Raw genomic sequence first — 22,904 nt, forward strand, 5'->3', positions numbered from 1 at the left:
GTTTGTATTTTCTGTTTTAAATCTTTAAAGAGTCATTTATTTCGTTTCCCTTGAGGGGTTAACACCGTGGTCACAAACAAGCAGCGAATAAGAAGTTCCTAGTATATCCGAGGGAGAAAAGGGAGGAAACACGCGTTCGCTATAAATGAATAATGCGAACCAAACATTCCGGGCGCGATCATACCAGAAGTAATGCACCGGATCCCATCAGAACTCCGTAGTGAAGCGTGCTAGGGCGAGAGTAGTACTAGGATGGGTGACCTCCTGGGAAGTCCTCGTGTTGCACCCCTGAAAACATCATTTATTTTTTCTTCAAAAATCCACTTACGGCTCAAAAGTTTGTATTTTCTGTTTTAAATCTTTAAAGAGTCATTGGTTTCGTTTCCCTTGAGGGGTTAACACCGTGGTCACTAACAAGCAGCGAATAAGAAGTTCCTAGTTGATTCGAGGGTGAAATGGGAGGACACACGCGTTTGCTATAAATGAATATTGCGAACCAAACATTCCGGGTGCGATCATACCAGAAGTAATGCACCGGATCCCATCAGAACTCCGCAGTTAAGCGTGCTTGGACGAGAGTAGAACTAGTAGGGGTGACCTCCTGGGTAGTCCTCGTGTTGCACCACTGAAAACATCATATTTTTTTTGTTCTTCAAAAATCCACTTACGGCTCAAAAGTTTGTATTTTTTGTTTTAAATCTTTAAAGAGTCATTTATTTCGTTTCCCTGGAGGGGTTAACACCGTGGTCACTCACAAGCAGCGAATAAGAAGTTCCTAGTTGATCCGAGGGAGGAAAGGGAGGACACACGCGTTTGCTATAAATGAATATTGCGAACCAAACATTCCGGGCGCGATCATACCAGAAGTAATGCTCCGGATCCCATCAGAACTCCGCAGTTAAGCGTGCTTGGGCGAGAGTAGTACTAGGAGGGGTGACGTCCTGGGAAGTCCTCGTGTTGCTCCCCTGAAAAAATCATTTTTTTTTTGTTCTTCAAAAACCCACTTACGGCTCAAAAGTTTGTATTTTCTGTTTTAAATCTTTAAAGAGTCATTTATTTCGTTTCCCTTGAGGGGTTATCACCGTGGTCACTAACAAGCAGCGAATAACAAGTTCCTAGTTGATCCGAGGGAGAAAAGGGAGGACACACGCGTTCGCTATAAATGAATATTGCGGACCAAACTTTCCGTGTGCGATCATACCAAAAATAATGCACCGGATCCCATCAGAACTCCGCAGTTAAGCGTGCTTGCGCGAGAGTAGTACTAGGAGGGGTGACCTCTTGGCAAGCCCTCGTGTTGCACCCCTGAAAACATCATTTGTTTTTTTGTTCTTCAAAAATCCACTTATGGCTCAAAAGTTTGTATTTTTTGTTTTAAATCTTTAAAGAGTCATTGCTTTCGTTTCCCTTGAGGGGTTAACCCCGTGGTCACTAACAAGCAGCGAATAAGAAGTTCCTAGTTGATCCGAGGGAGAAAAGGGAGGACACACGCGTTCGCTATAAAATAATATTGCAGTCCAAATATTCCGGGTGCGATCATACCAGCACTAATGCTCGGATCCCATCATAACTCCGCAGTTAAGCGTGCTTGGGCGAGAGTAGTCCTAGCAGGGGTGACCTCCTGGGTAGTCCTCGTGTTGCACCCCCGAAAACATAATTTTTTTTTTGATCTTCAAAAATCCACTTACGGCTCAAAAGTTTGTATTTTTTGTTTTAAATCTTTAAAGAGTCATTTATTTCGTTTCCCTTGTGGGGTTAACACCGTGGTCACTCACAAGCAGCGAATAAGAAAATCCTAGTTGATCCGAGGGAGAAAAAGGAGGACACACGCGTTCGCTATAAATGAGTATTGCGGACCAAACATTCCGGGTGCGATCGTACCATCACTAATGCAACGGATCCCATAAGAACTCCGCAGTTAAGCGTGCTTGGGCGAGAGTAGTACTAGGAGGGGTGACCTCCTGGGAAGTCCTCGTGTTGCTCCCCTGAATAAATAATATTTTTTTGTTCTTCAAAAATCCACTTGCGGCTCAAAAGTTTGTATTTTCTGTTTTAAATCTTTAAAGAGTCATTTATTTCGTTTCCCTTGAGGGGTTAACACCGTGGTCACTAACAAGCAGCGAATAAGAAGTTCCTAGTTGATCCGAGGGAGAAAAGGGAGGACACACGCGTTTGCTATAAATGAATATTGCGGACCAATCATTCCGGGTGCGATCATACCAGCACTAATGCATCGGATCCCATCAGAACTCCGCAGTTAAGCGTGCTTGGGCGAGAGTAGTCCTAGGAGGGGTCACCTCCTGGGTAGTCTTCGTGTTGCACCCCTGAAACCATCTATTTTTTTTTTGTTCCTCAAAAATCCACTTACGGCTCAAAAGTTTGTATATTTTGATTTAAATCTTTAAAGAGTCATTACTTTTGTTTCCCTTGAGGGGTTAACACCGTGGTCACGAACAAGCAGCGAATAAGAAGTTCCTAGTTGATCCGAGTGAGAAAAGGGAGGACACACGCGTTCGCTATAAATGAATTATGCGAACCAAACATTCCGGGTGCAATCATACCAGCACTAATGCATCGGATCCCATCAGAACTCCGCAGTTAAGCGTGCTTGGGCGAGAGTAGTCCTAGGAGGGGTGACCTCCTGGGAAGTCCTCGTGTTGCACCCCTGAAAACATCATTTTGTTTTTGTTCTTCAAAAATCCACTTACGGCTCAGAAGTTTGTATTTTCTGTTTTAAATCTTTAAAGAGTCATTAGTTTCGTTTCCCATGAGAGGATCACACCGTGGTCACTAACAAGCAGCGAATAAGAAGTTCCTAGTTGATCCGAGGGAGAAAAGGGAGGACACACGCGTTAGCAATTAATGAATATTGCGGACCAAACATTCCGGGTGCGATCATACCAGCACTAATGCACCGGATCCCATCAGAACTCCGCAGTTAAGCGTGCTTGGGCGAGAGTAGTACTAGTATGGGTGACCGCTTGGGAAGTCCTCGTGTTGCACCCCTGAAAACATCATTTTTTTTTTCTTCAAAAATCCACTTACGGCTCAAAAGTTTGTATTTTCTGTTTTAAATCTTGAAAGAGTCATTTATTTCGTTTCCCTTGAGGGGTTAACACCGTGGCCACTAACAAGCAACGAATAAGAAGTTCTTAGTTGATCCGAGGGAGAAAAGGGAGGACACACGCGCATGCTATAAATGAATAATGCGGACCAAACATTCCGGGTGCGATCATACCAGCACTAGTGCACCGGATCCCATCAGAACTCCGCAGATAAGCGTGCTTGGGCGAGAGTAGTACTAGGAGGGGTGACCTCCTGGGAAGTCCTCGTGTTGCACCCTTGAAAAAATCATATTTTTTTTGTTCTTCAAAAATCCACTTACGGCTCAAAAGTTTGTATGTTCTGTTTTAAATCTTTAAAGAGTCATTGATATCGTTTCCCTTGAGAGGTTAACACCGTGGTCACTAACAAGCTGCGAATAAGAAGTTTCTAGTTGATCTGAGGGAGAAAAGGGAGGACACACTTGTTCGCTATAAATGAATATTGCGCACCAAACATTCAAGGTGGGATCATACCAGCACTAATGCACCGGATCCCATCAGAACTCCGCAATTAAGCGTGCTTGGGCGAGAGTAGTACTAGGAGGGGTGACCTCTTGGGAAGTCCTCGTGTTGCACCCCTGAAAAAATAATTTTTTTTTTGTTCTTCAAAAATCCACTTACGGCTCAAAAGTTTGTATTTTCTGTTTTAAATCTTTAAAGAGTCATTTATTTCGTTTCCCTTGAGGGGTTAATCCCGTGTTCACTCACAAGCAGCGAATAAGAAGTTCCTAGTTGATCCGAGGGAGAAAAGGGCGGACACACGCGTTCGCAATAAATGAATATTGCGAACCAAACATTACAGGTGCGATCATACCAGAACTAATGCACTGGATCCGATCAGAACTCCGCAGTTAAGCGTGCCTGGTTGAGAGTAGTACTAGGAGGGGTGACCTCCTGGGAAGTCCTCGTGTTGCTCCCCTGAAAAAATCATTTTTTTTTTGTTCTTCAAAAATCCACTTACGGCACAAAAGTTTGTATGTTCTATTTTAAATCTTTAAAGAGTCATTGATATCGTTTCCCTTGAGGGGTTAACACCGTGGTCACTAACAAGCAGCGAATAAGAAGTTCCTAGTTGATCCGAGGGAGAAAAGGGAGGACACACGTGTTCGCTATAAATGAATATTGCGGACCAAACATTCCGGGTGGGATCATACCGGCCCTAATGCACCGGATCCCATCAGAAATCCGCAGTTAAGCGTGCTTGGGCGAGAGTAGTACTAGGAGGGGTGACCTCCTGGGAAGTCCTCGTGTTGCACCCCTGAAAACATGATTTTGTTTTTGTTCTTCAAAAATCCACTTACGGCTCAAAAGTTTGTATTTTTTGTTTTAAATCTTTAAAGAGTCATTAGTTTCGTTTCCCTTGAGGGGTTAACACCGTGGTCACTAACAAGCAGCGAATAAGAAGTTCCTAGTTGATCCGAGGGAGAAAAGGGAGGACACACGAGTTCATTATAAATAAATATTGTGGACCAGACATTCTGGGTGCGATCATACCAACACTAATGGATCGGATCCCATCAGAACTCCGCAGTAAAGCGTGCTTGGGCGAGAGTAGTCCTTGGAGGGGTGACCTTCTGGGTAGTCCTCGTGTTGCACCCCTGAAAACATCTTTTTTTTTTTTGTTCTTCAAAAATCCACTTACGGCTCAAAAGTTTGTATTTTTTGTTTTAAATCTTTTAGGAGTCATTACTTTCGTTTCCCTTGAGGTTTTATCACCGTGGTCACAAAAAAGCAGCGAATAAGTAGTTCCTAGTTGATTCGAGGGAGAAAAGGGAGAAAACACGCGTTCGCTATAAATGAATAATGCGAACCAAACATTCCGGGTGCGATCATACCAGAACTAATGCACCGGATCCCATCAGAACTCCGCAGTTAAGCGTGCTTCGGCGAGAGTAGTCCTAGGAGGGGTGACCTCCTGGGAAGTCCTCGTGTTGCACCCCTGAAAACATCATTTTGTTTTTGTTCTTCAAAAATCCACTTACGGCTCAAAAGTTTGTATTTTCTGTTTTAAATCTTTAAAGAGTCATTAGTTTCGTTTCCCTTGGGAGGATCACACCGTGGTCACTAACAAGCAGCGAATAAGAAGTTCCTAGTTGATCCGAGGGAGAAAAGGGAGGACACACGCGTTAGCAATTAATGAATATTGCGGACCGAACATTCCGGGAGCGATCATACCAGCACTAATGCACCGGATCCCATCAGAACTCCGCAGTTAAGCGTGCTTGGGCGAGAGTAGTACTAGTATGGGTGACCGCTTGGGAAGTCCTCGTGTTGCACCCCTGAAAACATCATTTTTTTTTTCTTCAAAAATCCACTTACGGCTCAAAAGTTTGTATTTTCTGTTTTAAATCTTGAAAGAGTCATTTATTTCGTTTCCCTTGAGGGGTTAACACCGTGGCCACTAACAAGCAACGAATAAGAAGTTCTTAGTTGATCCGAGGGAGAAGAGGGAGGACACACGCGCATGCTATAAATGAATAATGGGGACCAAACATTCCGGGTGCGATCATACCAGCACTAGTGCACCGGATCCCATCAGAACTCCGCAGATAAGAGTGCTTGGGCGAGAGTAGTACTAGGAGGGGTGACCTCCTGGGAAGTCCTCGTGTTGCACCCTTGAAAAAATCATATTTTTTTTGTTCTTCAAAAATCCACTTACGGCTCAAAAGTTTGTATGTTCTGTTTTAAATCTTTAAAGAGTCATTGATATCGTTTCCCTTGAGGGGTTAACACCGTGGTCACTAACAAGCAGCGAATAAGAAGTTTCTAGTTGATCCGAGGGAGAAAAGGGAGGACACACGTGTTCGCTATAAATGAATATTGCGCACCAAACATTCCGGGTGGGATCATACCAGCACTAATGCACCGGATCCCATCAGAACTCCGCAATTAAGCGATCTTGGGCGAGAGTAGTACTAGGTGGGGTGACCTCTTGGAAATCCTCGTGTTGCACCCCTGAAAAAATCATTTTTTTTTTGTTCTTCAAAAATCCACTTACGGCTCAAAAGTTTGTATTTTCTGTTTTAAATCTTTAAAGAGTCATTTATTTCGTTTCCCTTGAGGGGTTAATCCCGTGGTCACTCACAAGCAGCGAATAAGAAGTTCCTAGTTGATCCGAGGGAGAAAAGGGCGGACACACGCGTTCGCTATAAATGAATATTGCGAACCAAACATTACGGGTGCGATCATACCAGAACTAATGCACCGGATCCGATCAGAACCCCGCAGTTAAGCGTGCTTGGTTGAGAGTAGTACTAGGAGGGGTGACCTCCTGGGAAGTCCTCGTGTTGCTCCCCTGAAAAAATCATTTTTTTTTTGTTCTTCAAAAACCCACTTACGGCTCAAAAGTTTGTATGTTCTGTTTTAAATCTTTAAAGAGTCATTGATATCGTTTCCCTTGAGGGGTTAACACCGTGGTCACTAACAAGCAGCGAATAAGAAGTTTCTAGTTGATCCGAGGGAGAAAAGGGAGGACACACGCGTTCGCTATAAATGAATATTGCGGACCAAACATTCCGGGTGAGATCATACCAGCACTAATGCACCGGATCCCATCAGAACTCCGCAATTAAGCGTGCTTGGGCGAGAGTAGTACTAGGAGGGGTGACCTCTTGGGAAATCCTCGTGTTGCACCCCTGAAAAAATCATTTTTTTTTTGTTCTTCAAAAATCCACTTACGGCTCAAAAGTTTGTATTTTCTGTTTTAAATCTTTAAAGAGTCATTTATTTCGTTTCCCTTGAGGGGTTAATCCCGTGGTCACTCACAAGCAGCGAATAAGAAGTTGCTAGTTGATCCGAGGGAGAAAAGGGCGGACACACGCGTTCGCTATAAATGAATATTACGAACCAAACATTACGGGTGCGATCATACCAGAACTAATGCACCGGATCCGATCAGAACTCCGCAGTTAAGCGTGCCTGGTTGAGAGTAGTACTAGGAGGGGTGACCTCCTGGGAAGTCCTCGTGTTGCTCCCCTGAAAAAATCATTTTTTTTTTGTTCTTCAAAAATCCACTTACTGCTCAAAAGTTTGTATGTTCTGTTTTAAATCTTTAAAGAGTCATTGATATCGTTTCCCTTGAGGGGTTAACACCGTGGTCACTAACAAGCAGCGAATAAGAAGTTCCTAGTTGATCCGAGGGAGAAAAGGGAGGACACACGTGTTCGCTATAAATGAATATTGCGGACCAAACATTCCGGGTGGGATCATACCAGCCCTAATGCACCGGATCCCATCAGAAATCCGCAGTTAAGCGTGCTTGGGCGAGAGTAGTACTAGGAGGGGTGACCTCCTGGGAAGCCCTCGTGTTGCACCCCTGAAAACATCATTTTGTTTTTGTTCTTCAAAAATCCACTTACGGCTCAAAAGTTTGTATTTTTTGTTTTAAATCTTTAAAGAGTCATTAGTTTCGTTTCCCTTGAGGGGTTAACACCGTGGTCACTAACAAGCAGCGAATAAGAAGTTCCTAGTTGATCCGAGGGAGAAAAGGGAGGACACACGAGTTCATTATAAATAAATATTGTGGACCAGACATTCCGGGTGCGATCATACCAGCACTAATGGATCGGATCCCATCAGAACTCCGCAGTTAAGCGTGCTTGGGCGAGAGTAGGAGGGGTGACCTTCTGGGTAGTCCTCGTGTTGCACCCTTGAAAACATCTTTTTTTTTTTTGTTCTTCAAAAATCCACTTACGGCTCAAAAGTTTGTATTTTTTGTTTTAAATCTTTAAAGAGTCATTACTTTCGTTTCCCTTGAGGGTTTAACACCGTGGTCACAAAAAAGCAGCGAATAAGAAGTTTCTAGTTGATCCGAGGGAGAAAAGGGAGGAAACACGCGTTCGCTATAAATGAATAATGCGAACCAAATATTCCGGGTGCGATCATACCAGAACTAATGCACCGGATCCCATCAGAACTCCGCAGTTAAGCGTGCTTGGGCGAGAGTAGTACTAGGAGGGGTGACCTCCTGGGAAGTCCTCGTGTTGCTCCCCTGAAAAAATCGTTTTTTTTTTGTTCTTCAAATACCCGATTACGGCTCAAAAGTTTGTATTTTCTGTTTTAAATCTTTAAAGAGTCATTTATTTCGTTTCCCTTGAGGGGTTAACACCGTGGTCACAAACAAGCAGCGAATAAGAAGTTCCTAGTTGATCCGAGGGAGAAAAGGGAGGACACACGCGCTCGCTATAAATGAATATTGCGGACCAAACATTTTGTGTGCGATCATACCAGCACTAATGCATCGGATCCCATCAGAACTCCGTAGTTAAGCGTGCTTGGGCGAGAGTAGTACTAGGATTGGTGACCTCCTTAAAAGTCCTCGTGTTGCTCCCCTGAAAACATCATTTTTTTTTGGTTCTTCAAAAATCCACTTACGGCTCAAAAGTTTATATTTTTTGTTTTAAATCTTTAAAGAGTCGTTTATTTCGTTTCCCTCGAGGGGTTAACACCGTGGTCAATCACAAGCAGCGAATAAGAAGTTCCAAGTTGATCCGAGGGAGGAAAGGGAGGACACACGCGTTCGCTATAAATGAATATTGCGGACCAAACATTCCGGGTGAGATCATACCAGCACTAATGCACCGGATCCCATCAGAACTCCGCAGTTAACCGTGCTTGGGCTAGAGTATTACTAGGAGGGGTGACCTCCTGGGAAGTCCTCGTGTTGCACCCCTGAAAAAATCATTTTTTTTTTCTTCAAAAATCCACTTACGGCTCAAAAGTTTGTATTTTCTGTTTTAAATCTTTAAAGAGTCATTTATTTCGTTTCCCTTGAGGGGTTAACCCCGTGGTCACTCACAAGCAGCGAATAAGAAGTTCCTAGTTGATCCGAGAGAGGAAAGGGAGGACACACGCGTTCGCTATAAATGAATATTGCGGACCAGACATTTTGTGTGCGATCATACCAGCACTAATGCATCGGATCCCATCAGAACTCCGCAGTTAAGCGTGCTTGGGCGAGAGTAGTACTAGGAGGGGTGACCTCCTGGGAAGTCCTCGTGTTGCAACCCTGAAAAAATCATTTTTTTTTTGTTCTTCAAAAATCCACTTACAGCTCAAAAGTTTGTATGTTCTGTTATAAATCTTTAAAGAGTCATTGATTTCGTTTCCCTTGAGGGGTTAACACCGTGGTCACTAACAAGCAGCGAATAAAAAGTTCCTAGTTGATCCGAGGGAGAAAAGGGAGGACACATGCGTTCGTTATAAATAAATATTCTGGCCCAGACATTCCGGGTGCGATCATACCAGCACTAATGCATCGGATACAATCAGAACTCCGCAGTTACGCGTGCTTGGGCGAGAGTAGTCCTAGGAGGGGTGACCTCCTGGGTAGTCCTCGTGTTGCACCCCTGAAACCATCTTTTTTTTTTTTTTGTTCTTCAAAAATCCACTTACGGCTCAAAAGTTTGTATTTTTTGTTTTAAATCTTTAAAGAGTCATTCCTTTCGTTTCCCTTGAGGGGTTCACACCGTGGTCACTAACATGCAGCGAATAAGAAGTTCCTAGTTGATCCGAGGGAGAAAAGGGAGGACCCACGCGTTCGCTATAAATGAATAATGCGAACCAAACATTCCAGGTGCGATCATACCAGAACTAATGCACCGGATCCCATCAGAACTCCGCAGTTAAGCGTTCTTGGGAGAGAGTAGAACTAGGAGGGGTGACCTCCTGGGAATTCCTCGTGTTCCTCCCCTGAAAAAATCATTTTTTTTTTTGTTCTTCCAAAACCCACTTACAGCTCAAAAGTTTGTATTTTCTGTTTGAAATCTTCAAAGAGTCATTTATTTCGTTTCCCTCGAGGGGTTAACACCGTGGTCACTCACAAGCAGCGAATAAGAAGTTCCTAGTTGATCCGAGGGAGGAAAGGGAGGACACACGCGTTCGCTATAAATGATTATTGCGGACCAAACATTCCGTGTGCGATCATACCAGCACTAATGCTCCGGATCCCATCAGAACTCCGCAGTTAAGCGTGCTTGGGCGAGAGTAGTACTAGGAGGGGTGACCTCCTGGGAAGTCCTCGTGTTGCACCCTGAAAACTTCATTTTGTTTTTGTTCTTCAAAAATCCACTTACGGCTCAAAAGTTTGTATTTTTTGTTTTAAATCTTTAAAGAGTCATTTGTTTCGTTTCCCTTCAGAGGATCACACCGTGGTCACTAACAAGCAACGAATAAGAAGTTCCTAGTTGATCCGAGGGAGAAAAGGGAGGACACACGCATTAGCAATTAATGAATATTGCGGACCAAACATTCCGGGTGCGATCATACCAGCACTAATGCACCGGATCCCATCAGAACTCCGCAGTTAAGCGTGCTTGGGAGAGAGTAGTACTAGTATGGGTGACCGCTTGGGAAGTCCTCGTGTTGCACCCCTGAAAACATCATTTTTTTTTTCTTCAAAAATCCACTTACGGCTCAAAAGTTTGTATTTTCTGTTTTAAATCTTGAAAGAGTCATTTATTTCGTTTCCCTTGAGGGGTTAACACCGTGGCCACTAACAAGCAGCGAATAAGAAGTTCCTAGTTGATCCGAGGGAGAAAAGGGAGGACACACGCGTTAGCAATTAATGAATATTGCGGACCAAACATTCCGGGTGCGATCATACCAACACTAATGCACCGGATCCCATCAGAACTCCGCAGTTAAGCGTGCTTGGGAGAGAGTAGTACTAGTATGGGTGACCGCTTGGGAAGTCCTCGTGTTGCACCCCTGAAAACATCATTTTTTTTTTCTTCAAAAATCCACTTACGGCTCAAAAGTTTGTATATTCTGTTTTAAATCTTGAAAGAGTCATTTATTTCGTTTCCCTTGAGGGGTTAACACCGTGGCCACTAACAAGCAGCGAATAAGAAGTTCTTAGTTGATCCGAGGGAGAAAAGGGAGGACACACGCGCTCGCTATTAATGAATATTGTGGACCAAACATTCCGGGTGCGATCATACCAGCACTAATGCACCGGATCCCATCAGAACTCCGCAGATAAGCGTGCTTGGGAGAGAGTAGTACTAGGAGGGGTGACCCTTCTGGGAAGTCCTCGTGTCGCACCCTTGAAAAAATCATATTTTTTTTGTTCTTCAAAAATCCAATTACGGCTCAAAAGTTTGTATGTTCTGTTTTAAATCTTTAAAGAGTCATTGATATCGTTTCCCTTGAGGGGTTAACACCGTGGTCACAAACAAGCAGCGAATAAGAAGTTCCTAGTTGATCCGAGGGAGAAAAGGGAGGACACACGCGCTCGCTATAAATGAATATTGCGGACCAAACATTCCGGGTGGGATCATACCAGAACTAATGCACCGGATCCCATCAGAACTCCGCAGTTAAGCGTGCATGGGCGAGAGTAGTACTAGGAGGGGTGACCTCCTGGGAATTCCTCGTGTTGCTCCCCTGAAAAAATAATTTTTTTTTTGTTCTTCAAAAACCCACTTACAACTCAAAAGTTTGTATTTTCTGTTTTAAATCTTCAAAGAGTCATTTATTTCGTTTCCCTCGAGGGGTTAACACCGTGGTCACTCACAAGCAGCGAATAAGAAGTTCCTAGTTGATCCGAGGGAGGAAAGGGAGGACACACGCGTTCGCTGTAAATGAATATTGCGGACCAAACATTCCGGTTGAGATCATACCAGCAATAATACACCGGATCCCATCAGAACTCCGCAGTTAAGCGTGCTAGGGCGTCAGTAGATCTAGGAAGGGTGACCTCCTGGAAAGTCCTCGTGTTGCAACCCTGAAAACATCATTTTGTTTTTTTTCTTCAAAAATCCACATACGACTCAAAAGTTTGTATTTTTTGTTTTAAATCTTTAAAGAGTCATTAGTTTCGTTTCCCTTGAGGGGTTAACACCGTGGTCACTAACAAGCAGCGAATAAGAAGTTCCTAGTTGATCCGAGGGAGAAAAGGGAAGACACACGAGTTCATTATAAATAAATATTGTGGACCAGACATTCCGGGTGCGATCATACCAGCACTAATGGATCGGATCCCATCAGAACTCCGCAGTTAAGCGTGCTTGGGCGAGAGTAGTCCTTGGAGGGGTGACCTCCTGGGTAGTCCTCGTGTTGCACCCCTGAAAACATCTTATTTTTTTTGTTCTTCATAAATCCACTTACGGCTCAAAAGTTTGTATTTTTTGTTTTAAATCTTTAAAGAGTCATTACTTTCGTTTCCCTTGAGGGGTTAACACCGTGGTCACTAACAAGCAGCGAATAAGAAGTTCCTAGTTGATCCGAGGGAGAAAAGGGAGGAAACACGCGTTCGCTATAAATGAATAATGCGAACCAAACATTCCGGGTGCGATCATACCAGAATTAATGCACCGGATCCCATCAGAATTCCGCAGTTAAGCGTGCTTGGGCGAGAGTAGTACTAGGAGGGGTGACCTCCTGGGAAGTCCTCGTGTTGCTCCCCTGAAAAAATCATTTTTTTTTGTTCTTCAAAAACCCGATTACGGCTCAAAAGTTTGTATTTTCTGTTTTAAATCTTTAAAGAGTCATTTATTTCGTTTCCCTTGAGGGGTTAACACCGTGGTCACAAACAAGCAGCGAATAAGAAGTTCCTAGTTGATCCGAGGGAGAAAAGGGAGGACACACGCGCTCGCTATAAATGAATATTGCGGACCAAATATTCCGGGTGGGATCATACCAGAACTAATGCACCGGATCCCATCAGAACTCCGCAGTTAAGCGTGCTTGGGCGAGAGTAGTACTAGGAGGGGTGACCTCCTGGGTAGTCCTCATGTTGCACCCCTGAAACCATCTTTTTTTTTTTTTTTGTTCTTCAAAAATCCACTTACGGCTCAAAAGTTTGTATTTTTTGTTTTAAATCTTTAAAGAGTCGTTTATTTCGTTTCCCTCGAGGGGTTAACACCGTGGTCACTCACAAGCAACGAATAAGAAGTTCCTAGTTGATCCGAGGGAGGATAGGGAGGACACACGCGTTCGCTATAAATGAATATTGCGGACTAAACATTCCGGGTGAGATCATACCAGCACTAATGCACCGGATCCCATCAGAACTCCGCAGTTAAGCGTGCTTGGGCGAGAGTAGTACTAGGAGGGGTGGCCTCCTGGGAAGTCCTCGTGTTGCACCCCAGAAAAAATCATTTTTTTTTTCTTCAAAAATCCACTTACGGCTCAAAAGTTTGTATTTTCTGTTTTAAATCTTTAAAGAGTCATTTATTTCGTTTCCCTTGAGGGGTTAACTCCGTGGTCACTCACAAGCAGCGAATAAGAAGTTCCTAGTTGATCCGGGGGAGGAAAGGGAGGACACACGCGTTCGCTATAAATTAATATTGCGTACCAAACATTCCGGGTGCGATCATACCAGCACTAATGCACCGGATCCCATCAGAACTCCGCAGTTAAGCGTGCTTGGGCGAGAGTAGTACTAGGAGGGGTGACCTCCTGGGAAGTCCTCGTGTTGCACCCCTGAGAAAGTCATTTATTTTTTGTTCTTCAAAAATCCACTTACGGCTCAAAAGTTTGTATGTTCTGTTATAAATCTTTAAAGAGTCATTGATTTCGTTTCCCTTGAGGGGTTAACACTGTGGTCAGTAACATGCAGCGAATAAAAAGTTCCTAGTTGATCCGAGGGAGAAAAGGGTGGACACACGCGTTCGTTATAAATAAATATTGCGGCCCAGACATTCCGGGTGCGATCATACTAGCACTAATGCATCGGATCCCATCAGAACTCCGCAGTTAAGCGTGCTTGGGCGAGAGTAGTCCTAGGAGGGGTGACCTCCTGGGAAGTCCTCGTGTTGCACCCCTGAAAACATCATTTTGTTTTTGTTCTTCAAAAATCCACTTACGGCTCAAAAGTTTGTATTTTCTGTTTTGAATCTTTAAAGAGTCATTAGTTTCGTTTCCCTTGAGAGGATCACACCGTGGTCACTAACAAGCAGAGAATAAGAAGTTCCTAGTTGATTCGAGGGAGAAAAGGGAGGACACACGCGTTAGCAATTAATGAATATTGCGGACCAAACATTCTGGGTGCGATCATACCAGCACTAATACACCGGATCCCATCAGAACTCCGCAGTTAAGCGTGCTTGGGCGAGAGTAGTACTAGTATGGGTGACCGCTTGGGAAGTCCTCGTGTTGCACCCCTGAAAACATCATTTTTTTTTTCTTCAAAAATCCACTTACGGGTCAAAAGTTTGTATTTTCTGTTTTAAATCTTGAAAGAGTCATTTATTTCGTTTCCCTTGAGGGGTTAACACCGTGGCCACTAACAAGCAACGAATAAGAAGTTCTTAGGTTATCCGAGGGAGAAAAGGGAGGACAGACGCGCATGCTATAAATGAATAATGCGGACCAAACATTCCGGGTGCGATCATACCAGCACTAGTGCACCGGATCCCATCAGAACTCCGCAGTTAAGCGTGCTTGGGCGAGAGTAGTCCTAGGAGGGGTGACCTCCTGGGAAGTCCTCGTGTTGCTCCCCTGAAAAAATCATTTTTTTTTTGTTCTTCAAAAACCCACTTACGGCTCAAAAGTTTGTATTTTCTGTTTTAAATCTTTAAAGAGTCATTGATATCGTTTCCCTTGAGGGGTTAACACCGTGGTCACAAACAAGCAGCGAATAAGAAGTTCCTAGTTGATCCGAGGGAGAAAAGGGAGGACACACGCGCTCGCTATAAATGAATATTGCGGACCAAACATTCCGGGTGGGATCATACCAGAACTAATGCACCGGATCCCATCAGAACTCCGCAGTTAAGCGTGCTTGGGCGAGAGTAGTACTAGGAGGGGTGACCTCCTGGGAATTCCTCGTGTTGCTCCCCTGAAAAAATAATTTTTTTTTTGTTCTTCAAAAACCCACTTACAACTCAAAAGTTTGTATTTTCTGTTTTAAATCTTCAAAGAGTCATTTATTTCGTTTCCCTCGAGGGGTTAACACCGTGGTCACTCACAAGCAGCGAATAAGAAGTTCCTAGTTGATCCGAGGGAGGAAAGGGAGGACACACGCGTTCGCTGTAAATGAATATTGCGGACCAAACATTCCGGGTGAGATCATACCAGCAATAATACACCGGATCCCATCAGAACTCCGCAGTTAAGCGTGCTAGGGCGTCAGTAGAACTAGGAAGGGTGACCTCCTGGGAAGTCCTCGTGTAGCAACCCTGAAAACATCATTTTGTTTTTTTTCTTCAAAAATCCACATACGACTCAAAAGTTTGTATTTTTTGTTTTAAATCTTTAAAGAGTCATTAGTTTCGTTTCCCTTGAGGGGTTAACACCGTGGTCACTAACAAGCAGCGAATAAGAAGTTCCTAGTTGATCCGAGGGAGAAAAGGGAAGACACACGAGTTCATTATAAATAAATATTGTGGACCAGACATTCCGGGTGCGATCATACCAGCACTAATGGATCGGATCCCATCAGAACTCCGCAGTTAAGCGTGCTTGGGCGAGAGTAGTCCTTGGAGGGGTGACCTCCTGGGTAGTCCTCGTGTTGCACCCCTGAAAACATCTTATTTTTTTTGTTCTTCAAAAATCCACTTACGGCTCAAAAGTTTGTATTTTTTGTTTTAAATCTTTAAAGAGTCATTACTTTCGTTTCCCTTGAGGGGTTAACACCGTGGTCACTAACAAGCAGCGAATAAGAAGTTCCTAGTTGATCCGAGGGAGAAAAGGGAGGAAACACGCGTTCGCTATAAATGAATAATGCGAACCAAACATTCCGGGTGCGATCATACCAGAATTAATGCACCGGATCCCATCAGAATTCCGCAGTTAAGCGTGCTTGGGCGAGAGTAGTACTAGGAGGGGTGACCTCCTGGGAAGTCCTCGTGTTGCTCCCCTGAAAAAATCATTTTTTTTTGTTCTTCAAAAACCCGATTACGGCTCAAAAGTTTGTATTTTCTGTTTTAAATCTTTAAAGAGTCATTTATTTCGTTTCCCTTGAGGGGTTAACACCGTGGTCACAAACAAGCAGCGAATAAGAAGTTCCTAGTTGATCCGAGGGAGAAAAGGGAGGACACACGCGCTCGCTATAAATGAATATTGCGGACCAAACATTCCGGGTGGGATCATACCAGAACTAATGCACCGGATCCCATCAGAACTCCGCAGTTAAGCGTGCTTGGGCGAGAGTAGTACTAGGAGGGGTGACCTCCTGGGTAGTCCTCATGTTGCACCCCTCAAACCATCTTTTTTTTTTTTTTTGTTCTTCAAAAATCCACTTACGGCTCAAAAGTTTGTATTTTTTGTTTTAAATCTTTAAAGAGTCGTTTATTTCGTTTCCCTCGAGGGGTTAACACCGTGGTCACTCACAAGCAGCGAATTAGAAGTTCCTAGTTGATCCGAGGGAGGAAAGGGAGGACACACGCGTTCGCTATAAATGAATATTGCGGACTAAACATTCCGGGTGAGATCATACCAGCACTAATGCACCGGATCCCATCAGAACTCCGCAGTTAAGCGTGCTTGGGCGAGAGTAGTACTAGGAGGGGTGGCCTCCTGGGAAGTCCTCGTGTTGCACCCCTGAAAAAATCATTTTTTTTTTCTTCAAAAATCCACTTACGGCTCAAAAGTTTGTATTTTCTGTTTTAAATCTTTAAAGAGTCATTTATTTCGTTTCCCTTGAGGGGTTAACTCCGTGGTCACTCACAAGCAGCGAATAAGAAGTTCCTAGTTGATCCGGGGGAGGAAAGGGAGGACACACGCGTTCGCTATAAATTAATATTGCGTACCAAACATTCCGGGTGCGATCATACCAGCACTAATGCACCAGATCCCATCAGAACTCCGCAGTTAAGCGTGCTTGGGCGAGAGTAGTACTAGGAGGGGTGACCTCCTGGGAAGTCCTCGTGTTGCACCCCTGAAAAAGTCATTTTTTTTTTGTTCTTCAAAAATCCACTTACGGCTCAAAAGTTTGTATGTTCTGTTATAAATCTTTAAAGAGTCATTGATTTCGTTTCCCTTGAGGGGTTAACACTGTGGTCAGTAACAAGCAGCGAATAAAAAGTTCCTAGTTGATCCGAGGGAGAAAAGGGTGGACACACGCGTTCGTTATAAATAAATATTGCGGCCCAGACATTCCGGGTGCGATCATACCAGCACTAATGCATCGGATCCCATCAGAACTCCGCAGTTAAGCGTGCTTGGGCGAGAGTAGTCCTAGGAGGGGTGACCTCCTGGGAAGTCCTCGTGTTGCACCCCTGAAAACATCATTTTGTTTTTGTTCTTCAAAAATCCACTTACGACTCAAAAGTTTGTATTTTCTGTTTTGAATCTTTAAAGAGTCATTAGTTTCGTTTCCCTTGAGAGGATCACACCGTGGTCACTAACAAGCAGAGAATAAGAAGTTCCTAGTTGATTCGAGGGAGAAAAGGGAGGACACACGCGTTAGCAATTAATGAATATTGCGGACCAAACATTCTGGGTGCGATCATACCAGCACTAATACACCGGATCCCATCAGAACTCCGCAGTTAAGCGTGCTTGGGCGAGAGTAGTACTAGTATGGGTGACCGCTTGGGAAGTCCTCGTGTTGCACCCCTGAAAACATCATTTTTTTTTTCTTCAAAAATCCACTTACGGCTCAAAAGTTTGTATTTTCTGTTTTAAATCTTGAAAGAGTCATTTATTTCGTTTCCCTTGAGGGGTTAACACCGTGGCCACTAACAAGCAACGAATAAGAAGTTCTTAGTTGATCCGAGGGAGAAAAGGGAGGACAGACGCGCATGCTATAAATGAATAATGCGGACCAAACATTCCGGGTGCGATCATACCAGCACTAGTGCACCGGATCCCATCAGAACTCCGCAGTTAAGCGTGCTTGGGCGAGAGTAGTCCTAGGAGGGGTGACCTCCTGGGAAGTCCTCGTGTTGCACCCCTGAAAACATCATTTCGTTTTTGTTCTTCAAAAATCCACTTACGGCTCAAAAGTTTGTATTTTCTGTTTTAAATCTTTAAAGAGTCATTAGTTTCGTTTCCCTTGAGAGGATCACATCGTGGTCACTAACAAGCAGCGAATAAGAAGTTCCTAGTTGATCCGAGGGAGAAAAGGGAGGACACACGCGTTAGCAATTAATGAATATTGCGGACCAAACATTCCGGGTGCGATCATACCAGCACTAATGCACCGGATCCCATCTGAACTCCGCAGTTAAGCGTGCTTGGGCGAGAGTAGTACTAGTATGGGTGACCGCTTGGGAAGTCCTCGTGTTGCACCCCTGAAAACATCATTTTTTTTTCTTCAAAAATCCACTTACGGCTCAAAAGTTTGTATTTTCTGATTTAAATCTTGAAAGAGTCATTTATTTCGTTTCCCTTGAGGGGTTAACACCGTGGCCACTAACAAGCAGCGAATAAGAAGTTCTTAGTTGATCCGAGGGAGAAAAGGGCGGACACACGCGTTCGGTATAGATGAATATTGCGAACCAAACATTACGGGTGCGATCATACCAGAACTAATGCACCGGTTCCCATCAGAACTCCGCAGTTAAGCGTGCCTGGTTGAGAGTAGTACTAGGAGGGGTGACCTCCTGGGAAGTCCTCGTGTCGCTCCCCTGAAAAAATCATTTTTTTTTTGTTCTTCAAAAATCCACTTACGGCTCAAAAGTTTGTATGTTCTGTTTTAAATCTTTAAAGAGTCATTGATATCGTTTCCCTTGAGGGGTTAACACCGTGGTCACTAACAAGCAGCGAATAAGAAGTTCTTAGTTGATCCGAGGGAGAAAAGGGAGGACACACGTGTTCGCTATATATGAATATTGCGGACCAAACATTCCGGGTGGGATCATACCAGCACTAATGCACCGGATCCCATCAGAAATCCGCAGTTAAGCGTGCTTGGGCGAGAGTAGTACTAGGAGGGGTGACCTCCTGGGAAGTCCTCGTGTTGCACCCCTGAAAACATCATTTTGTTTTTGTTCTTCAAAAATCCACTTACGGCTCAGAAGTTTGTATTTTTTGTTTTAAATCTTTAAAGAGTCATTAGTTTCGTTTCCCTTGAGGGGTTAACACCGTGGTCACTAACAAGCAGCGAATAAGAAGTTCCTAGTTGATCCGAGGGAGAAAAGGGAGGACACACGAGTTCATTATAAATAAATATTGTGGACCAGACATTCCGGGTGCGATCATACCAGCACTAATGGATCGGATCCCATCAGAACTCCGCAGTTAAGCGTGCTTGGGCGAGAGTAGGAGGGGTGACCTTCTGGGTAGTCCTCGTGTTGCACCCCTGAAAACATCTTTTTTTTTTTTGTTCTTCAAAAATCCACTTACGGCTCAAAAGTTTGTATTTTTTGTTTTAAATCTTTAAAGTGTCATTACTTTCGTTTCCCTTGAGGGTTTAACACCGTTGTCACAAAAAAGCGGCGAATAAGAAGTTCCTAGTTGTTCCGAGGGAGAAAAGGGAGGAAACACGCGTTCGCTATAAATGAATAATGCGAACCAAACATTCCGGGTGCGATCATACCAAAACTAATGCACCGGATCCCATCAGAACTCCGCAGTTAAGCGTGCTTGGGCGAGAGTAGTACTAGGAGGGGTGACCTCCAGGGTAGTCCTCGTGTTGGTCCCCTGAAAAAATAATTTTTTTTTTGTTCTTCAAAAACCCGATTACGGCTCAAAAGTTTGTATTTTCTGTTTTAAATCTTTAAAGAGTCATTTATTTCGTTTCCCTTGAGGGGTTAACACCGTGGTCACAAAGAAGCAGCGAATAAGAAGTTCCTAGTTGATCCGAGGGAGAAAAGGGAGGACACACGCGCTCGCTATAAATGAATATTGTGGACCAAACATTTTGTGTGCGATCATACCAGCACTAATGCATCGGTTCCCATCAGAACTCCGCAGTTAAGCGTGCTTGGGCGAGAGTAGTACTAGGATGGGTGACCTCCTTGGAAGTCCTCGTGTTGCTCCCCTGAAAACATCATTTTTTTTTGGTTCTTCAAAAAGCCACTTACGGCTCAAAAGTTTTTTTTTTTTTTTTTTAAATCTTTAAAGAGTCGTTTATTTCGTTTCCCTCGAGGGGTTAACACCGTGGTCACTCACAAGCAGCGAATAAGAAGTTCCAAGTTGATCCGAGGGAGGAAAGGGAGGACACACGCGTTCGCTATAAATGAATATTGCGGACCAAACATTCCGGGTGAGATCATACCAGCACTAATGCACCGGATCCCATCAGAACTCCGTAGTTAAGCGTGCTTGGGCGAGAGTAGTACAAGGAGGGGTGACCTCCTGGGAAGTCCTCGTGTTGCACCCCTGAAAACATCATTTTTTTTTTCTTCAAAAATCCACTTACGGCTCAAAAGTTTGTATTTTCTGTTTTAAATCTTGAAAGAGTCATTTATTTCGTTTCCCTTGAGGGGTTAACACCGTGGCCACTAACAAGCAACGAATAAGAAGTTCTTAGTTGATCCGAGGGAGAAAAGGGAGGACAGACGCGCATGCTATAAATGAATAATGCGGACCAAACATTCCGGGTGCGATCATACCAGCACTAGTGCACCGGATCCCATCAGAACTCCGCAGTTAAGCGTGCTTGGGCGAGAGTAGTCCTAGGAGGGGTGACCTCCTGGGAAGTCCTCATGTTGCACCCCTGAAAACATCATTTTGTTTTTGTTCTTCAAAAATCCACTTACGGCTCAAAAGTTTGTATTTTCTGTTTTAAATCTTTAAAGAGTCATTAGTTTCGTTTCCCTTGAGAGGATCACACCGTGGTCACTAACAAGCAGCGAATAAGAATTTCCTAGTTGATCCGAGGGAGAAAAGGGAGGACACACGCGTTAGCAATTAATGAATATTGCGGACCAAACATTCCGGGTGCGATCATACCAGCACTAATGCACCGGATCCCATCAGAACTCCGCAGTTAAGCGTGCTTGGGCGAGAGTAGTACTAGTATGGGTGACCGCTTGGGAAGTCCTCGTGTTGCACCCCTGAAAACATCATTTTTTTTTTCTTCAAAAATCCACTTACGGCTCAAAAGTTTGTATTTTCTGATTTTAATCTTGAAAGAGTCATTTATTTCGTTTCTCTTGAGGGGTTAACACCGTGGCCACTAACAAGCAGCGAATAAGAAGTTCTTAGTTGATCCGTGGGAGAAAAGGGCGGACACACGCGTTCGCTATAAATGAATATTGCGAACCAAACATTACGGGTGCGATCATACCAGAACTAATGCACCGGTTCCCATCAGAACTCCGTAGTTAAGCGTGCCTGGTTGAGAGTAGTACTAGGAGGGGTGACCTCCTGGGAAGTCCTCGTGTCGCTCCCCTGAAAAAATCATTTTTTTTTTGTTCTTCAAAGATCCACTTACGGCTCAAAAGTTTGTATGTTCTGTTTTAAATCTTTAAAGAGTCATTGATATAGTTTCCCTTGAGGGGTTGACACCGTGGTCACTAACAAGCAGCGAATAAGAAGTTCTTAGTTGATCCGAGGGAGAAAAGGGAGGACACACGTGTTCGCTATAAATGAATATTGCGGACCAAACATTCCGGGTGGGATCATACCAGCACTAATGCACCGGATCCCATCAGAAATCCGCAGTTAAGCGTGCTTGGGCGAGAGTAGTACTAGGAGGGGTGACCTCCTGGGAAGTCCTCGTGTTGCACCCCTGAAAACATCATTTTGTTTTTGTTCTTCAAAAATCCACTTACGGCTCAGAAGTTTGTATTTTTTGTTTTAAATCTTTAAAGAGTCATTAGTTTCGTTTCCCTTGAGGGGTTAACACCGTGGTCACTAACAAGCAGCGAATAAGAAGTTCCTAGTTGATCCGAGGGAGAAAAGGGAGGAGACACGAGTTCATTATAAATAAATATTGTGGACCAGACATTCCGCGTGCGATCATACCAGCACTAATGGATCGGATCCCATCAGAACTCCGCAGTTAAGCGTGCTTGGGCGAGAGTAGGAGGGGTGACCTTCTGGGCAGTCCTCGTGTTGCACCCCTGAAAACATCTTTTTTTTTTTTGTTCTTCAAAAATCCACTTACGGCTCAAAAGTTTGTATTTTTTGTTTTAAATCTTTAAAGTGTCATTACTTTCGTTTCCCTTGAGGGTTTAACACCGTTATCACAAAAAAGCAGCGAATAAGAAGTTCCTAGTTGTTCCGAGGGAGAAAAGGGAGGAAACACGCGTTCGCTATAAATGAATAATGCGAACCAAACATTCCTGGTGCGATCATACCAGAACTAATGCACCGGATCCCATCAGAACTCCGCAGTTAAGCGTGCTTGGGCGAGAGTACTACTAGGAGGGGTGACCTCCTGGGTAGTCCTCGTGTTGGTCCCCTGAAAAAATCATTGTTTTTTTGTTCTTCAAAAACCCGATTACGGCTCAAAAGTTTGTATTTTCTGTTTTAAATCTTTAAAGAGTCATTTATTTCGTTTCCCTTGAGGGGTTAACACCGTGGTCACAAAGAAGCAGCGAATAAGAAGTTCCTAGTTGATCCGAGGGAGAAAAGGGAGGACACACGCGCTCGCTATAAATGAATATTGTGGACCAAACATTTTGTGTGCGATCATACCAGCACTAATGCATCGGTTCCCATCAGAACTCCGCAGTTAAGCGTGCTTGGGCGAGAGTAGTACTAGGATGGGTGACCTCCTTGGAAGTCCTCGTGTTGCTCCCCTGAAAACATCATTTTTTTTTTGTTCTTCAAAAAGCCACTTACGGCTCAAAAGTTTTTTTTTTTTTGTTTTAAATCTTTAAAGAGTCGTTTATATTGTTTCCCTCGAGGGGTTAACACCGTGGTCACTCACAAGCAGCGAATAAGAAGTTCCAAGTTGATCCGAGGGAGGAAAGGGAGGACACACGCGTTCGCTATAAATGAATATTGCGGACCAAACAT

The 22,904-nt window shown here is 43.9% G+C and overlaps 53 non-coding genes and 14 pseudogenes across 53 annotated transcripts; all 67 read left to right on the forward strand.

Moving 5' to 3' along the window:
• The first annotated feature begins 170 nt into the window (after positions 1-170).
• On the forward strand, positions 171-289 carry LOC133786503 (5S ribosomal RNA). The gene has a single exon (XR_009871660.1). It is a non-coding gene; the product is annotated as a 5S ribosomal RNA (ribosomal RNA).
• Positions 290-507: 218 nt separating this feature from the next.
• Positions 508-626, forward strand: LOC133787140 (5S ribosomal RNA; annotated as a pseudogene).
• A 221-nt stretch (positions 627-847) lies between these two features.
• LOC133786994 (5S ribosomal RNA) lies at positions 848-966 on the forward strand. The gene has a single exon (XR_009872130.1). It is a non-coding gene; the product is annotated as a 5S ribosomal RNA (ribosomal RNA).
• Positions 967-1,187: 221 nt separating this feature from the next.
• Positions 1,188-1,306, forward strand: LOC133787150 (5S ribosomal RNA; annotated as a pseudogene).
• A 222-nt stretch (positions 1,307-1,528) lies between these two features.
• On the forward strand, positions 1,529-1,646 carry LOC133787137 (5S ribosomal RNA; annotated as a pseudogene).
• A 221-nt stretch (positions 1,647-1,867) lies between these two features.
• Positions 1,868-1,986, forward strand: LOC133786889 (5S ribosomal RNA). Its single transcript, XR_009872030.1, has one exon. It is a non-coding gene; the product is annotated as a 5S ribosomal RNA (ribosomal RNA).
• A 220-nt stretch (positions 1,987-2,206) lies between these two features.
• LOC133786885 (5S ribosomal RNA) lies at positions 2,207-2,325 on the forward strand. The gene has a single exon (XR_009872026.1). It is a non-coding gene; the product is annotated as a 5S ribosomal RNA (ribosomal RNA).
• A 222-nt stretch (positions 2,326-2,547) lies between these two features.
• On the forward strand, positions 2,548-2,666 carry LOC133786295 (5S ribosomal RNA). The gene has a single exon (XR_009871462.1). It is a non-coding gene; the product is annotated as a 5S ribosomal RNA (ribosomal RNA).
• Positions 2,667-2,887: 221 nt separating this feature from the next.
• On the forward strand, positions 2,888-3,006 carry LOC133786498 (5S ribosomal RNA). Its single transcript, XR_009871655.1, has one exon. It is a non-coding gene; the product is annotated as a 5S ribosomal RNA (ribosomal RNA).
• A 218-nt stretch (positions 3,007-3,224) lies between these two features.
• On the forward strand, positions 3,225-3,343 carry LOC133787991 (5S ribosomal RNA). The gene has a single exon (XR_009872975.1). It is a non-coding gene; the product is annotated as a 5S ribosomal RNA (ribosomal RNA).
• A 221-nt stretch (positions 3,344-3,564) lies between these two features.
• Positions 3,565-3,683, forward strand: LOC133786576 (5S ribosomal RNA). Its single transcript, XR_009871729.1, has one exon. It is a non-coding gene; the product is annotated as a 5S ribosomal RNA (ribosomal RNA).
• A 221-nt stretch (positions 3,684-3,904) lies between these two features.
• LOC133787096 (5S ribosomal RNA) lies at positions 3,905-4,023 on the forward strand (annotated as a pseudogene).
• Positions 4,024-4,244: 221 nt separating this feature from the next.
• LOC133786644 (5S ribosomal RNA) lies at positions 4,245-4,363 on the forward strand. The gene has a single exon (XR_009871792.1). It is a non-coding gene; the product is annotated as a 5S ribosomal RNA (ribosomal RNA).
• Positions 4,364-4,584: 221 nt separating this feature from the next.
• LOC133787120 (5S ribosomal RNA) lies at positions 4,585-4,703 on the forward strand (annotated as a pseudogene).
• A 222-nt stretch (positions 4,704-4,925) lies between these two features.
• LOC133786781 (5S ribosomal RNA) lies at positions 4,926-5,044 on the forward strand. The gene has a single exon (XR_009871925.1). It is a non-coding gene; the product is annotated as a 5S ribosomal RNA (ribosomal RNA).
• A 221-nt stretch (positions 5,045-5,265) lies between these two features.
• On the forward strand, positions 5,266-5,384 carry LOC133787319 (5S ribosomal RNA). The gene has a single exon (XR_009872347.1). It is a non-coding gene; the product is annotated as a 5S ribosomal RNA (ribosomal RNA).
• Positions 5,385-5,602: 218 nt separating this feature from the next.
• Positions 5,603-5,721, forward strand: LOC133787928 (5S ribosomal RNA). The gene has a single exon (XR_009872915.1). It is a non-coding gene; the product is annotated as a 5S ribosomal RNA (ribosomal RNA).
• Positions 5,722-5,942: 221 nt separating this feature from the next.
• LOC133787073 (5S ribosomal RNA) lies at positions 5,943-6,060 on the forward strand. Its single transcript, XR_009872204.1, has one exon. It is a non-coding gene; the product is annotated as a 5S ribosomal RNA (ribosomal RNA).
• A 221-nt stretch (positions 6,061-6,281) lies between these two features.
• On the forward strand, positions 6,282-6,400 carry LOC133787077 (5S ribosomal RNA). The gene has a single exon (XR_009872208.1). It is a non-coding gene; the product is annotated as a 5S ribosomal RNA (ribosomal RNA).
• A 221-nt stretch (positions 6,401-6,621) lies between these two features.
• Positions 6,622-6,740, forward strand: LOC133786565 (5S ribosomal RNA). The gene has a single exon (XR_009871719.1). It is a non-coding gene; the product is annotated as a 5S ribosomal RNA (ribosomal RNA).
• A 221-nt stretch (positions 6,741-6,961) lies between these two features.
• LOC133786984 (5S ribosomal RNA) lies at positions 6,962-7,080 on the forward strand. The gene has a single exon (XR_009872120.1). It is a non-coding gene; the product is annotated as a 5S ribosomal RNA (ribosomal RNA).
• Positions 7,081-7,301: 221 nt separating this feature from the next.
• Positions 7,302-7,420, forward strand: LOC133786659 (5S ribosomal RNA). Its single transcript, XR_009871806.1, has one exon. It is a non-coding gene; the product is annotated as a 5S ribosomal RNA (ribosomal RNA).
• Positions 7,421-7,641: 221 nt separating this feature from the next.
• On the forward strand, positions 7,642-7,754 carry LOC133787174 (5S ribosomal RNA; annotated as a pseudogene).
• Positions 7,755-7,976: 222 nt separating this feature from the next.
• Positions 7,977-8,095, forward strand: LOC133788065 (5S ribosomal RNA). The gene has a single exon (XR_009873045.1). It is a non-coding gene; the product is annotated as a 5S ribosomal RNA (ribosomal RNA).
• A 221-nt stretch (positions 8,096-8,316) lies between these two features.
• Positions 8,317-8,435, forward strand: LOC133786949 (5S ribosomal RNA). The gene has a single exon (XR_009872086.1). It is a non-coding gene; the product is annotated as a 5S ribosomal RNA (ribosomal RNA).
• Positions 8,436-8,656: 221 nt separating this feature from the next.
• LOC133786892 (5S ribosomal RNA) lies at positions 8,657-8,775 on the forward strand. Its single transcript, XR_009872033.1, has one exon. It is a non-coding gene; the product is annotated as a 5S ribosomal RNA (ribosomal RNA).
• A 218-nt stretch (positions 8,776-8,993) lies between these two features.
• On the forward strand, positions 8,994-9,112 carry LOC133786329 (5S ribosomal RNA). The gene has a single exon (XR_009871494.1). It is a non-coding gene; the product is annotated as a 5S ribosomal RNA (ribosomal RNA).
• A 221-nt stretch (positions 9,113-9,333) lies between these two features.
• LOC133787144 (5S ribosomal RNA) lies at positions 9,334-9,452 on the forward strand (annotated as a pseudogene).
• A 224-nt stretch (positions 9,453-9,676) lies between these two features.
• Positions 9,677-9,795, forward strand: LOC133787112 (5S ribosomal RNA; annotated as a pseudogene).
• Positions 9,796-10,017: 222 nt separating this feature from the next.
• Positions 10,018-10,136, forward strand: LOC133787900 (5S ribosomal RNA). Its single transcript, XR_009872888.1, has one exon. It is a non-coding gene; the product is annotated as a 5S ribosomal RNA (ribosomal RNA).
• Positions 10,137-10,356: 220 nt separating this feature from the next.
• Positions 10,357-10,475, forward strand: LOC133788036 (5S ribosomal RNA). Its single transcript, XR_009873017.1, has one exon. It is a non-coding gene; the product is annotated as a 5S ribosomal RNA (ribosomal RNA).
• Positions 10,476-10,693: 218 nt separating this feature from the next.
• On the forward strand, positions 10,694-10,812 carry LOC133786549 (5S ribosomal RNA). Its single transcript, XR_009871704.1, has one exon. It is a non-coding gene; the product is annotated as a 5S ribosomal RNA (ribosomal RNA).
• Positions 10,813-11,030: 218 nt separating this feature from the next.
• On the forward strand, positions 11,031-11,150 carry LOC133786807 (5S ribosomal RNA). Its single transcript, XR_009871949.1, has one exon. It is a non-coding gene; the product is annotated as a 5S ribosomal RNA (ribosomal RNA).
• A 221-nt stretch (positions 11,151-11,371) lies between these two features.
• LOC133786636 (5S ribosomal RNA) lies at positions 11,372-11,490 on the forward strand. Its single transcript, XR_009871784.1, has one exon. It is a non-coding gene; the product is annotated as a 5S ribosomal RNA (ribosomal RNA).
• A 221-nt stretch (positions 11,491-11,711) lies between these two features.
• On the forward strand, positions 11,712-11,830 carry LOC133787158 (5S ribosomal RNA; annotated as a pseudogene).
• Positions 11,831-12,051: 221 nt separating this feature from the next.
• Positions 12,052-12,170, forward strand: LOC133786904 (5S ribosomal RNA). Its single transcript, XR_009872044.1, has one exon. It is a non-coding gene; the product is annotated as a 5S ribosomal RNA (ribosomal RNA).
• A 221-nt stretch (positions 12,171-12,391) lies between these two features.
• On the forward strand, positions 12,392-12,510 carry LOC133786615 (5S ribosomal RNA). The gene has a single exon (XR_009871765.1). It is a non-coding gene; the product is annotated as a 5S ribosomal RNA (ribosomal RNA).
• A 220-nt stretch (positions 12,511-12,730) lies between these two features.
• LOC133786851 (5S ribosomal RNA) lies at positions 12,731-12,849 on the forward strand. The gene has a single exon (XR_009871992.1). It is a non-coding gene; the product is annotated as a 5S ribosomal RNA (ribosomal RNA).
• Positions 12,850-13,074: 225 nt separating this feature from the next.
• Positions 13,075-13,193, forward strand: LOC133786283 (5S ribosomal RNA). The gene has a single exon (XR_009871450.1). It is a non-coding gene; the product is annotated as a 5S ribosomal RNA (ribosomal RNA).
• Positions 13,194-13,411: 218 nt separating this feature from the next.
• Positions 13,412-13,530, forward strand: LOC133786335 (5S ribosomal RNA). Its single transcript, XR_009871499.1, has one exon. It is a non-coding gene; the product is annotated as a 5S ribosomal RNA (ribosomal RNA).
• Positions 13,531-13,751: 221 nt separating this feature from the next.
• Positions 13,752-13,870, forward strand: LOC133786485 (5S ribosomal RNA). The gene has a single exon (XR_009871643.1). It is a non-coding gene; the product is annotated as a 5S ribosomal RNA (ribosomal RNA).
• A 221-nt stretch (positions 13,871-14,091) lies between these two features.
• LOC133786569 (5S ribosomal RNA) lies at positions 14,092-14,210 on the forward strand. The gene has a single exon (XR_009871722.1). It is a non-coding gene; the product is annotated as a 5S ribosomal RNA (ribosomal RNA).
• Positions 14,211-14,428: 218 nt separating this feature from the next.
• LOC133786434 (5S ribosomal RNA) lies at positions 14,429-14,547 on the forward strand. The gene has a single exon (XR_009871595.1). It is a non-coding gene; the product is annotated as a 5S ribosomal RNA (ribosomal RNA).
• A 221-nt stretch (positions 14,548-14,768) lies between these two features.
• LOC133786499 (5S ribosomal RNA) lies at positions 14,769-14,887 on the forward strand. Its single transcript, XR_009871656.1, has one exon. It is a non-coding gene; the product is annotated as a 5S ribosomal RNA (ribosomal RNA).
• Positions 14,888-15,108: 221 nt separating this feature from the next.
• LOC133787156 (5S ribosomal RNA) lies at positions 15,109-15,227 on the forward strand (annotated as a pseudogene).
• A 221-nt stretch (positions 15,228-15,448) lies between these two features.
• Positions 15,449-15,567, forward strand: LOC133786905 (5S ribosomal RNA). The gene has a single exon (XR_009872045.1). It is a non-coding gene; the product is annotated as a 5S ribosomal RNA (ribosomal RNA).
• Positions 15,568-15,788: 221 nt separating this feature from the next.
• LOC133786618 (5S ribosomal RNA) lies at positions 15,789-15,907 on the forward strand. The gene has a single exon (XR_009871767.1). It is a non-coding gene; the product is annotated as a 5S ribosomal RNA (ribosomal RNA).
• A 220-nt stretch (positions 15,908-16,127) lies between these two features.
• On the forward strand, positions 16,128-16,246 carry LOC133786852 (5S ribosomal RNA). The gene has a single exon (XR_009871993.1). It is a non-coding gene; the product is annotated as a 5S ribosomal RNA (ribosomal RNA).
• A 225-nt stretch (positions 16,247-16,471) lies between these two features.
• Positions 16,472-16,590, forward strand: LOC133786284 (5S ribosomal RNA). The gene has a single exon (XR_009871451.1). It is a non-coding gene; the product is annotated as a 5S ribosomal RNA (ribosomal RNA).
• Positions 16,591-16,808: 218 nt separating this feature from the next.
• Positions 16,809-16,927, forward strand: LOC133787543 (5S ribosomal RNA). Its single transcript, XR_009872559.1, has one exon. It is a non-coding gene; the product is annotated as a 5S ribosomal RNA (ribosomal RNA).
• Positions 16,928-17,148: 221 nt separating this feature from the next.
• Positions 17,149-17,267, forward strand: LOC133788156 (5S ribosomal RNA). Its single transcript, XR_009873131.1, has one exon. It is a non-coding gene; the product is annotated as a 5S ribosomal RNA (ribosomal RNA).
• Positions 17,268-17,488: 221 nt separating this feature from the next.
• Positions 17,489-17,607, forward strand: LOC133786580 (5S ribosomal RNA). The gene has a single exon (XR_009871733.1). It is a non-coding gene; the product is annotated as a 5S ribosomal RNA (ribosomal RNA).
• A 218-nt stretch (positions 17,608-17,825) lies between these two features.
• On the forward strand, positions 17,826-17,944 carry LOC133788055 (5S ribosomal RNA). Its single transcript, XR_009873035.1, has one exon. It is a non-coding gene; the product is annotated as a 5S ribosomal RNA (ribosomal RNA).
• Positions 17,945-18,165: 221 nt separating this feature from the next.
• Positions 18,166-18,284, forward strand: LOC133786617 (5S ribosomal RNA). The gene has a single exon (XR_009871766.1). It is a non-coding gene; the product is annotated as a 5S ribosomal RNA (ribosomal RNA).
• Positions 18,285-18,501: 217 nt separating this feature from the next.
• On the forward strand, positions 18,502-18,620 carry LOC133786961 (5S ribosomal RNA). The gene has a single exon (XR_009872098.1). It is a non-coding gene; the product is annotated as a 5S ribosomal RNA (ribosomal RNA).
• Positions 18,621-18,841: 221 nt separating this feature from the next.
• LOC133788152 (5S ribosomal RNA) lies at positions 18,842-18,960 on the forward strand. Its single transcript, XR_009873127.1, has one exon. It is a non-coding gene; the product is annotated as a 5S ribosomal RNA (ribosomal RNA).
• Positions 18,961-19,181: 221 nt separating this feature from the next.
• LOC133787165 (5S ribosomal RNA) lies at positions 19,182-19,294 on the forward strand (annotated as a pseudogene).
• A 222-nt stretch (positions 19,295-19,516) lies between these two features.
• On the forward strand, positions 19,517-19,635 carry LOC133787099 (5S ribosomal RNA; annotated as a pseudogene).
• Positions 19,636-19,856: 221 nt separating this feature from the next.
• On the forward strand, positions 19,857-19,975 carry LOC133786630 (5S ribosomal RNA). The gene has a single exon (XR_009871779.1). It is a non-coding gene; the product is annotated as a 5S ribosomal RNA (ribosomal RNA).
• Positions 19,976-20,197: 222 nt separating this feature from the next.
• On the forward strand, positions 20,198-20,316 carry LOC133786422 (5S ribosomal RNA). Its single transcript, XR_009871584.1, has one exon. It is a non-coding gene; the product is annotated as a 5S ribosomal RNA (ribosomal RNA).
• A 218-nt stretch (positions 20,317-20,534) lies between these two features.
• LOC133786590 (5S ribosomal RNA) lies at positions 20,535-20,653 on the forward strand. Its single transcript, XR_009871741.1, has one exon. It is a non-coding gene; the product is annotated as a 5S ribosomal RNA (ribosomal RNA).
• A 221-nt stretch (positions 20,654-20,874) lies between these two features.
• Positions 20,875-20,993, forward strand: LOC133786510 (5S ribosomal RNA). Its single transcript, XR_009871666.1, has one exon. It is a non-coding gene; the product is annotated as a 5S ribosomal RNA (ribosomal RNA).
• A 218-nt stretch (positions 20,994-21,211) lies between these two features.
• LOC133786969 (5S ribosomal RNA) lies at positions 21,212-21,330 on the forward strand. Its single transcript, XR_009872106.1, has one exon. It is a non-coding gene; the product is annotated as a 5S ribosomal RNA (ribosomal RNA).
• A 221-nt stretch (positions 21,331-21,551) lies between these two features.
• LOC133788153 (5S ribosomal RNA) lies at positions 21,552-21,670 on the forward strand. The gene has a single exon (XR_009873128.1). It is a non-coding gene; the product is annotated as a 5S ribosomal RNA (ribosomal RNA).
• Positions 21,671-21,891: 221 nt separating this feature from the next.
• On the forward strand, positions 21,892-22,004 carry LOC133787184 (5S ribosomal RNA; annotated as a pseudogene).
• Positions 22,005-22,226: 222 nt separating this feature from the next.
• Positions 22,227-22,345, forward strand: LOC133787097 (5S ribosomal RNA; annotated as a pseudogene).
• Positions 22,346-22,566: 221 nt separating this feature from the next.
• LOC133786631 (5S ribosomal RNA) lies at positions 22,567-22,685 on the forward strand. The gene has a single exon (XR_009871780.1). It is a non-coding gene; the product is annotated as a 5S ribosomal RNA (ribosomal RNA).
• Positions 22,686-22,904: the final 219 nt, after the last annotated feature.

This window comes from Humulus lupulus, chromosome 6 (assembly GCF_963169125.1).
Source record: "Humulus lupulus chromosome 6, drHumLupu1.1, whole genome shotgun sequence".
NCBI lineage: Eukaryota > Viridiplantae > Streptophyta > Magnoliopsida > Rosales > Cannabaceae > Humulus > Humulus lupulus.